The sequence below is a fragment of the Gossypium arboreum genome, chromosome 11 (assembly GCF_025698485.1).
Source record: "Gossypium arboreum isolate Shixiya-1 chromosome 11, ASM2569848v2, whole genome shotgun sequence".
NCBI lineage: Eukaryota > Viridiplantae > Streptophyta > Magnoliopsida > Malvales > Malvaceae > Gossypium > Gossypium arboreum.
The window spans coordinates 99,208,127-99,217,677 of record NC_069080.1 but is presented as its reverse complement, the minus strand read 5'-3'; the positions used below and the strand labels follow the sequence as shown (position 1 = coordinate 99,217,677).

Sequence of the window (9,551 nt, the reverse complement as noted above, 5' to 3'; positions counted from 1 at the left end):
AATACTCTAACACATGCATCTAATCACTCGGTAAATCATAAAAATTAATCGAAATAAATTTTTCTATATCAAATTTGTGGTTTCGCAACCACTATTCCATTTAGGCCTTATTTCGAGATGTTACATAAGCTCTCTATAAAGGAAAGTGTGGATCGATTTGGTAGGGAGATCAGAGTTGTGCAGCGGTAGCGTAATGGTTAGTTTGGAATAAAAAATTTCATATTTGTGGTTAAGCGAGTGGTGGGATAGCGGGAATTTCGAGGATGAAATTGTTTTAAGGAGGGGAGAGTTGTCATATCCCAAAAATTGGGTTAGTGAAAATTGGATTAGTGAAACGTGAGAGTGGTCACGCTTTGTTTTTGTATTAAAAGTTGTGGAATTCTACGAAGAAATTAATTTGTTGTAGTGGTTAAGTGTTAGTTGTGTGTGCTTAATGTCTTGTGTTCAAAACCCTTCCCTTAATTTTTTTTGTTATTTTTATTCCAACTCCTGACTTTGGATATTAGAGTTAAAAATAATTTTCTCGCAATTAATGACAGAATGAGTTTGCTGGTCTAGTAGTAAGGTGTTAGCTCACCCTTTGGTTTTATGTTCGAATTCCTACGTGAGCAAAATTGAATTATTTTTGCTACTTAACTAGTGTGTCGCCTATCTAGGGAAATTTGGGTTAAATTTGAATTCTGAGGGAATCTGGGTAGTTATCAGAAAATCTATTAATAGGATTATATTGTTCTTTTATTAAAAGAAAAGAAAAGAAATTAATTTCCTTTTTCCAAATTTCTATGTTCTGTTGCTTTATTCCATCCTTATTCCCACTTTTCTTTTTCATTTATTAGTTTTTTTCCCTATTTCTTTCTTTGTTTTTCCAGCCACCGTTTGTTAGTTCCTATTGTTCTTTTATTTTTATTTTTCTTTAGTTGGTTTCATATGTTTCTTGTGTTGTTTAACACTTAGTTCTTTTCCTTTTTCTCTTGCGATTTCGATCATCATTGAGGTGGGATCATACTATTTATTTATTGCATAAGTGCATTTAAGTTTCTTCTATAGTTAGTGGGTTGTTCCTTTTCATTAGTTATGGGTTAAAGGTTTCGTTTATTAATTGTTTGAGTTTATAGATGAAAGTTGGCGAGGTGGTTAGTTCTCCAAAAACCTAGGGTCATTATTAGGATGCTATTTCTTGAAGGTAAGGAGTTAATTTGGGGATTTAAGTTGAAATTCTTTGATGTAACTTTGTTATTAGATATGTCAATCTTAATGAATTGGTTTCGAGAAATCATTTAATTGGTGGTTTAATTCACGCTTTAGGCTCGGGATCTCGCATGGTAGTACTCGCATAAAAATTTGTCAAGGTGTGTATCGAAAAACTAGAAAAACAGCGAATGACAGAAAGTCGAAAACTGAACTGTCGATGCCATACAGCCATGTGTCAGGCCATGTGGTAGGCTCGCATTTGTTGGAGTTTGGTAGACGGGTTCTGGAAAACTTGTGGTGTGTAGTGGATTGTTTGGGTAGGAACCTTTTGGCATTGCATCATTCTCACGACATACTCGAATGTTATTGATTTATGCTATGTATTGTATTGTGTTGTATTGAATGGTATCAAAATTAATGATTTTTACTCGAATGAATGATGACTCATGCTCATACACCATTTGACATCAATTTCATAATTGCTATGTAATGATATGAAATTCCAATGATGGTTCTGTGTTCTTCTGTTAACACTAATATGCTTCACAGTATTTGCTATTTTTGAGTGTTTAAATAATTGTTTGACTTACACTGAGCTTTCATAAGCTCACCCCCCCATAGTGTTTAATTTTTCAGGTAAACCTTGAAACTAGGACTAAACTCGGCATATGGAGAATCACCTTGGACATCGGACTATTTTTAATAAGTTTTGATCAGTCTCTATTGGTTTTGGTTTGTAATTTTTAATTATTTCTGGTTTGTGGTTTGGTAACTTTTCATTTGAAAATTTTTGCGTGCATGGATTACTCAAGCATAATAACCAGAAAATGTATGATATCTAGCTTAAGTAAAATTTGACATTGTTCCCTAATTTCTGTTGCATTTTAAATGAACTGTTTCTGAAAAACTAATCGATAAGACAACTAGGTTCCAAAATGACTTGAAAAATGGTTTTTCCGCTGCATTAGTTTAACATCGGGTTTTTACAAAGATGAGCGATAAGCAAACGATTTTTCTAAAACAACACTATCAATAATAAAATAAATTTTTAGTACAATTGACCCAATAAATGAATGTTTTAAATTAGCACAAAAGTACAATACGAGTTTTTCTCTAAAATGAGTTTATTTAAAGTCTTCAAAAGTAGCGTAAGTTAGCTTAGCCATTTTGGTGGCTAATGTAGCCTTCTCAATCTAGCCCTATCGTCTAAGAATAATTTTTTTCTATTTTTAATAAAATTTAAATATTTTTATATTTTTATTAAAATTTAATAATTTTTATAACTTTTATTGATTTTTAATTTTTATAATTTTTTGCCATATGTCATGCCATGGTTGTAACAGGGTTGGCTTTAACTAAAAAAATTAGGGGCAGTTAACTTTAACGGTAAATTATTAAAGTTAACGGTTAAAGAGCCTTTTTAATGCATTTTACAGTTCAAATACCTAATTGAGTGTAAAAAAAAAAGGGGCTTAATTTTTCTTTTTTTTAATTTGAGGGCTTTTTTAATGCATTTTGAAAGTTCAAGTACCCAATTGAGTGCAAAAAAAGTAGGGACTTAATTGTTTTTTCTTGAAAGTTTGATGATCTTTTTGATGCATTTTGAAAGTTCCAATACCTAATTGAATGCAAAAAAAAGGTAAGGACTTAATTGCTTTTTTTGAAAAAGTTTGATGACCTTTTTGATACATTTTGAAAGTTCAAATATCAATTGAGTGTAAAAAAAAAAGTATTTAATTAAATTTTTTTCAAAGTTTGAAGGTTTTTAACATCTTTAAACCAAGTTTTTTGAATGAATATGAGATTATGGGAAGCAGATATAAAGGTAGTTCATTAAATAAAAATTCTAAGATAATGTACTACTCACATACTTTTGATAGGAGTAAATTACTTTCATGACATAGTCCGGGTGCTAATACACTCTCGAAGGCGCAGGATTTGAAACCGTTGATGTACTCGACGTGCTCTACGGTGGCGACGGCAGTCCTTGGTGACCTGGCCCTGGTGCTGGCTCTTCCTGGGCGGTAGATTTGTTGGCTGCTGGTATGTCAGCCATGGCGAATTTGAGCTCTCTGGTCACTCTCCTCTCCCCCTTGTTGTTAATAGCGGCAGCTGAGAACTAGGGTGGTTAGGCTTGCTTATATCCTACACTTCTTTTCCATTCAATATATCCAATAAATAAATGGAATCACATAAGATTTTGTTGTTACAATTAATCATCTATCAAGCATGTGTAATAATTTTTCATGGACATAAAATTGTTGATTAAGTTGATTAAGGTTGAAGTGATCTCGTCTTATAAGAGTGTGAATATAAATTCAAACTCTAAAAAGTACATTTATTAAGAGTACTTTATCTAAAACAATTTAAACCAAAAAAATAACACCTTATCTAATATAGCTTTAGATATGGTGGTTTTACACCCAAAAGCAAGTTCCTCCTCGACGAAACCATTTACTTGTTTAAATACAACTAGTAAATTGTTGTGATCCTCTTAATGACACAATTTATTCTAGAATCTCATATACCTCATTACATAAAATCAAACTTATTGAAAGAATCAAACTTCAACACTTGTGTGTTTTTTTTTTTTTTTCAAATACTAGGTAGTGACTTTCTTTCTAAAAACTATACTTGTTCAATACATGGTTGCAGTACAGGCTAGCATGGCGAAAATAATAGACTTGTAAGTAACTGAACTGGGCATCTTGCCATTGTCATTCCTGAAGAAGAGTGCTTGGTATACAGGCAAGTTGATTGTAACCAAAACAAAGCAGAGGAGAATTTGCAACCCAAATTTGTCCAAAACCTGTAAGTCCTCATCTACATCCAAGATGACCTTCTTGAGTGCCCCAAAGGTACCAAACAAATTCAACATTGCAAGTGTGGCTAAAATATCAAACATTGGTGAAGTAGCACCAAACTCAATCAACTCTCCATCATATCTTTTCAAGGCTTCTTTATCAGCTACTTTGGCAGTGACAACAAAGTTTAGCTGTGAATATCCTAATAGCTTCAAGATGGTTTCAAATAATGCAAAGAAGTATGCAGTTGTTCTATTGAACAACCACATCCTTTGATCATTGCACCAACCTCGGAATGTGCCTCCACACCATAGAAATTCATTGAGGCTATATGCACGGTGTACAAAGGCAACATATGCAAATGGGAACACCCAGGGGCTTGATATCTGCAGGTTGGCATGGTTTTAGAATCATTCCATATAGCATCCTACGAGATAGATAGTTAAGAACCTAGGAGCTTCATACCTTAGGGAACAATGAGATGCCTTTAAGCAAACAAAGACATGGCACAACAACAATATACAACGTAGCCAAGCAGTTTGCAGCCCACAAGTTGTAAGGACAATAAGCAAGTCGAAGCTTAAGAGGGATCTTTTTATATCCATACAACAAGGGCAATATCTCGATAGGAAAACTTGAAGGTGACCATCCATCCACCTCTTATGTTGGACAAGCGTCTGTAATAATGTTATTGGTGCAACTCCTAAGAAGCCATCTCTTTCAGGGCTTAAATACATAGATTTCCAGCCTTTACATTGTATATTCAACCCTGTAATTATATCTTCCACTAGAAAGCCATATATTAAACCCATCTGCAGCGAAAAACTTATTATCATTACTATTAAGAAATGTTCAAATCCTTGTCTACTTGCCTATGTTAATTAGGTGATAACCTATTAGATTCATGCATTATCCTTAAAATGTGACATTCAACAAGTTAATACTTAAAAATAGAAAAAGAGATTATAATTAATGAAATTAGAACTCAAACCTACTTAAATGTCACCTCTTAACCTATTAGATTCATGCATTATCCTTAAAATGTGACATTCAACAAGTTAATACTTAAAAATAGAAAAAGAGATTATAATTAATGAAATTAGAACTCAAACCTACTTAAATGTCACCTCTTACAGCTAACTTGAATTAATCAGCTAAATAAAACTATAATGGTTCATGTTCATTTGTGTATTCACGTAAGAATGAACAAAATGCACCTCTTTTCCCCATGTTGTGTTGTGTTCAAAGGTACAGCTTGCAAGAACTTTACATGTTTCTTCAAGGAAGCTCGCACTTTCATCAGCCTTTGTATCACTTACTTTCTTCCAATCAACTTTATAGTTTTTCTCGTATTTCTTCCCACAGAGAGCCTCTCTCCTGTGAAAGCATCCTGAGCCATTGTAGCATGGTCCTCCAATTGCATCAAGTCCATGAAGCTCCAACTTAACCAACACAGACAGATCAAATATAACCAAAATGAAAATCAACATCAAGATTATATGCCATATATATGATTAAATTAATCATTGTTTGGTTGAAACCTTTCTATTAAAGACTGAATTACTTACTTGTTGCAGTACTCGAAAAGAGCTAGCATAAATTTCATTTTTTGTGAGATTATCGAAACTCTGAAGAAACTGTATGTAGGCAATCTCATCTCCCTTTTTTTCGTCCATGAAAAGGCATAAAGAATATTTGATTGCCTTTGAATTGTTGGAATACATATCGCAATCCACATTCAAAATAATTGGACCATTGCTTATCCTTGATGAAACCCTTATCTAATTTTCACCATAAAATCAGTTAGTAACAAGCAAATTAAATTACTTTCAAAAAAATATTTATATATAATAAATTTAAATATTAAAAAAAAGTACTCAATTAAAAGTAAATAATCATCCTAACCCCAATTGCTCTATGACTATCAAATGGACAACAATTGATTGTTCCCTCTGATCAAAATTTTTTTTCCAATCATTGACTTAATTATATGAAAGGTATATGTTTGATAACTTAACTGTTTGCAATAAAACAGTAAGAGTTTGAATGCTCATTTAATTTTATGAGCTTTTTATTTGTACATATTTAGGCCTATATAATATTATACTTACAAGAGCATTCATGGATCCAGCTTTGAAATGGTGGTGATGTTGGGGTCTTTTCTCTCTTGCCAAGTACACTAGAGTTGGCAAAGGGTTTCCTTCAATATCCACAGCATTGGAGTCTCTTCCATCAATTAGGATCTAAGAAACATTAATTAAAGCACCATTAATTGGTTAAGCTCAACTACTCGACTTTAATTAATTAATTAAGAGTTTATGAAACGAGTAATTACTTGAAGAATGGTTTGATGATCATGTTTGCTTAAAACGAAGTCCCATTCACGAAATTCTTTGTGTTGTTTACGAATGTGATTTGGAATTCGGTTCAACTTTATACTGGTTTCAATCCTCATTATTGTTTCCTCGTATAGTTTCTGCATAAGTATTAACAATATTATATATATAAACACAAACATATATCCACACCTTTGACGTGCAATGCTAGAGTAAATAATGTATGTGTTTATGCTAAAACCCTTAAGATTTTAGACCCTAAACCTTTAAACTTACTATTTTAAATATGAGGGTTATCAATATTTATTTATAATAGTTCCAATTAATGTTTGATTATGTTTAAATAAAATTATTTGTGTTTATTTACAAGTCTTCTATTTTTTTCTTTAATTTAATGATGATATGTCATATTATTATTCATTTATGGTACATGAGACTTATACACTCATGACGTATCAAATATTCCTAATTTAGGATCTTATATAGTAAGATTTATATATGTTAATCTTGTTCTACAGTTAAAAGGCTTTGTCTTACTATATAAGATTGATGATTTTTACTAAGAATTTCATTTAGGCCTAATAAATAATTTGATGCTCGAATTTGATATATTCTTTTAATGTGGAAATTGTATTATTTTTTGTCTAATCTAATACTTTTATTTGACAAAATTTATATACTTTGTTATTCAAAGATAATGATGTTAATTTTTGGTGTTCAATTCAGTTTTAGGTTGAATTTAATAAAAGTTAATTGCTAATATTATTAGATTTAAATTTTTCATGATTTTATTAATAGAACAAATCAATTTTAATTGTGAATTTGTTTAATTTTACTTTTAATTTGTAAAATACAACTCAATAAATATAATTTAATTTAAATTTTACTTTTTATTATTTTATATCAACTCACACCAACCTAATAAAAATTTACTTAAAAGTGTTGCTAAAGACATTTTCATTTTTATTATTTTTATATGAAGTATTAAATAAAACAACTAAAATATTGAAAAATAAATACATAACCTTTTCACCCAAGACAACCACTCTTGTTTAACGATAAAAAATGCAATGACACATATGTTTATATATATAAAATAAGTTAGTGGAAAGCGAACAAATATTAAAATTACCTTAACCGAAAGCCAGTCTTTGACATTGACAGCATCACTGAGTGGTTCAGAAGCTGTCCTAAAGTAGGCCTCAGGAGATGTTGGTTCAACTCTGAACTTCTTGCAAAAAGGAAGCCATGTCTTGGAGAAATTTGCAGCCTCTAACATGGCATAAAACGTCAAATCCGATCCCCCATCATCTGACAAATAGATGCTTAATTTCTCAGGGGGATAATCATATGCCATCACTGATAAAACCGTATTCACCACCATGCTCGGTGGCTCTATCAACGGATCCGCTGTGCACACAAAAATGTCGATGCCAGGTAATTCCTTTTCGAACCTTTTCAAGATTAAATTGTGAATCATGAAAAACGAAACGAATTAGCATGAATAGTTTATGTAAACAACATAATTAAGATATGTATATATACCTTTGAGAGAGCCTTTGTATGTACGGCAAGCGATAGACAGAGTTCCATCTACTAACGGTGGTGAGAAACCAATAAAAACAGGACCATAGCTCAGAAAGAAACAGTCCAATCCAAGTCCATCTCTCAGCTTTTCCTCCGACTGGGAAAAACATTACTCTATACATAACAATGAAGCAGATGCCAAGAAAGATTGAGGCTGCAATGCACCTGAAAAGGAGTCGTCCTTTAACTTGCTTTGTTTCGAAGAGTGGAACATAATTACTTTTTGCCATTTCTGTAATTTCTCTATCTCAACTAGTTCTGCAGATGGTGCTAAGATGGAAGCTGACCATTGACTTTATAATGTGGGATTATAGCACACTTTAATGCTATGCTTTGCTTTTACTTTTCATGGCTCAACATTTTTTTTAATTTTAAAAAAACTTAATGGAATATTAAAACGTGGCGCCAACTGCTACACCACTATTATTTATTTTTTACCCCCTAATTAATGAAAATTACTAATATTTTTCTGATATTTATACACACTGCTTCATTCACTATTGTTTCGCTAAAAATTTAATTTTAATTTTATGATTAACGTGGTATATTGGTGGCGTTAGTTTTTTGACTTTATTAATTTTTACTATTCATTTCAAATTATTTATGTACATAATCAAATAAATAAATTATTTTTATAATTTTATTAATTTTTAGGGTCACTGTAATAAAAGAACGAATAAATATAATATAAGTGATATTTTCTTGACATTATCCTTTTGTTCTTATCTGCTTTTGGTGTCTTGGATATTCTTGATCCCCAAGTTTAACTTACTATATAGACCAGAAAAGTTAATTTTCATAAAGAAGGGTTTTGAAGTTTGATTACCAGTTCAAACAAAAGCTATTTTGATTTGAATTTTATTTTCTATTATTATTTACACAATGAATTGTATTTCTTGCCGTTCACTGCATTTAACGCCGTGGATTTAAGAAATTTAAATATTTAGATTATGGGACCTAGGTGAAAAAATATGTATAATAAAATTATAAAAGTTGATATAAAATTAAATTTGGTTTTGATTGAAATAATAAAATTGATATAATAAAAAATTATGATTTTTAAATTTAAATCTTATAATTATCTATATATGTACTTTTTAGATTTATTAATATAAAAAATATAAATATTTTCGAAATAATATTTATTAAATATAAAAGAAGCTAGTGGCAAAATTGTTTTAGAAAGGAAACAACTTATGTGTGGATAAATATGAAACTCTTATAGAATGCAAATGATTGAGTCTCATTTTATTTTATTGAAAAGAAAATTGTATTATTAAAAATATGAGATTGGTTTTTACTTTATTTTTTAAAATAAACTATTTATATAATCTAAAAATTGTGAAGTAATTTTATAAATTTCGTTCAAGATGTTTCGATTTTCAAAAATCATGAAATTTAAACTAGAGTTTTCTCAAATAATTTAGATCGATATAAAAATTTTCGACACAAAATTCAACCCATAAAATATTTTTTTAACTTTTTTGTTTAATTTTAATTTTTTCACTTTTTTATCATTTTTTGTGAGAAATTTTTTTAGCATTTTAATAGAGTGCCAAAAATCAGTATGTAAAATTTCAGATCGTTTGAAAAACGTTTATCCTCTAAAAATTATTTTTTCCCAAAAACTTTC

At 30.5% G+C, this 9,551-nt stretch overlaps 1 pseudogene; it reads right to left on the bottom strand.

The window, feature by feature from the left end:
• Window positions 1–3,542: 3,542 nt before the first annotated feature.
• Window positions 3,543–8,228, bottom strand: LOC108472383 (cellulose synthase-like protein E1; annotated as a pseudogene).
• Window positions 8,229–9,551: the final 1,323 nt, after the last annotated feature.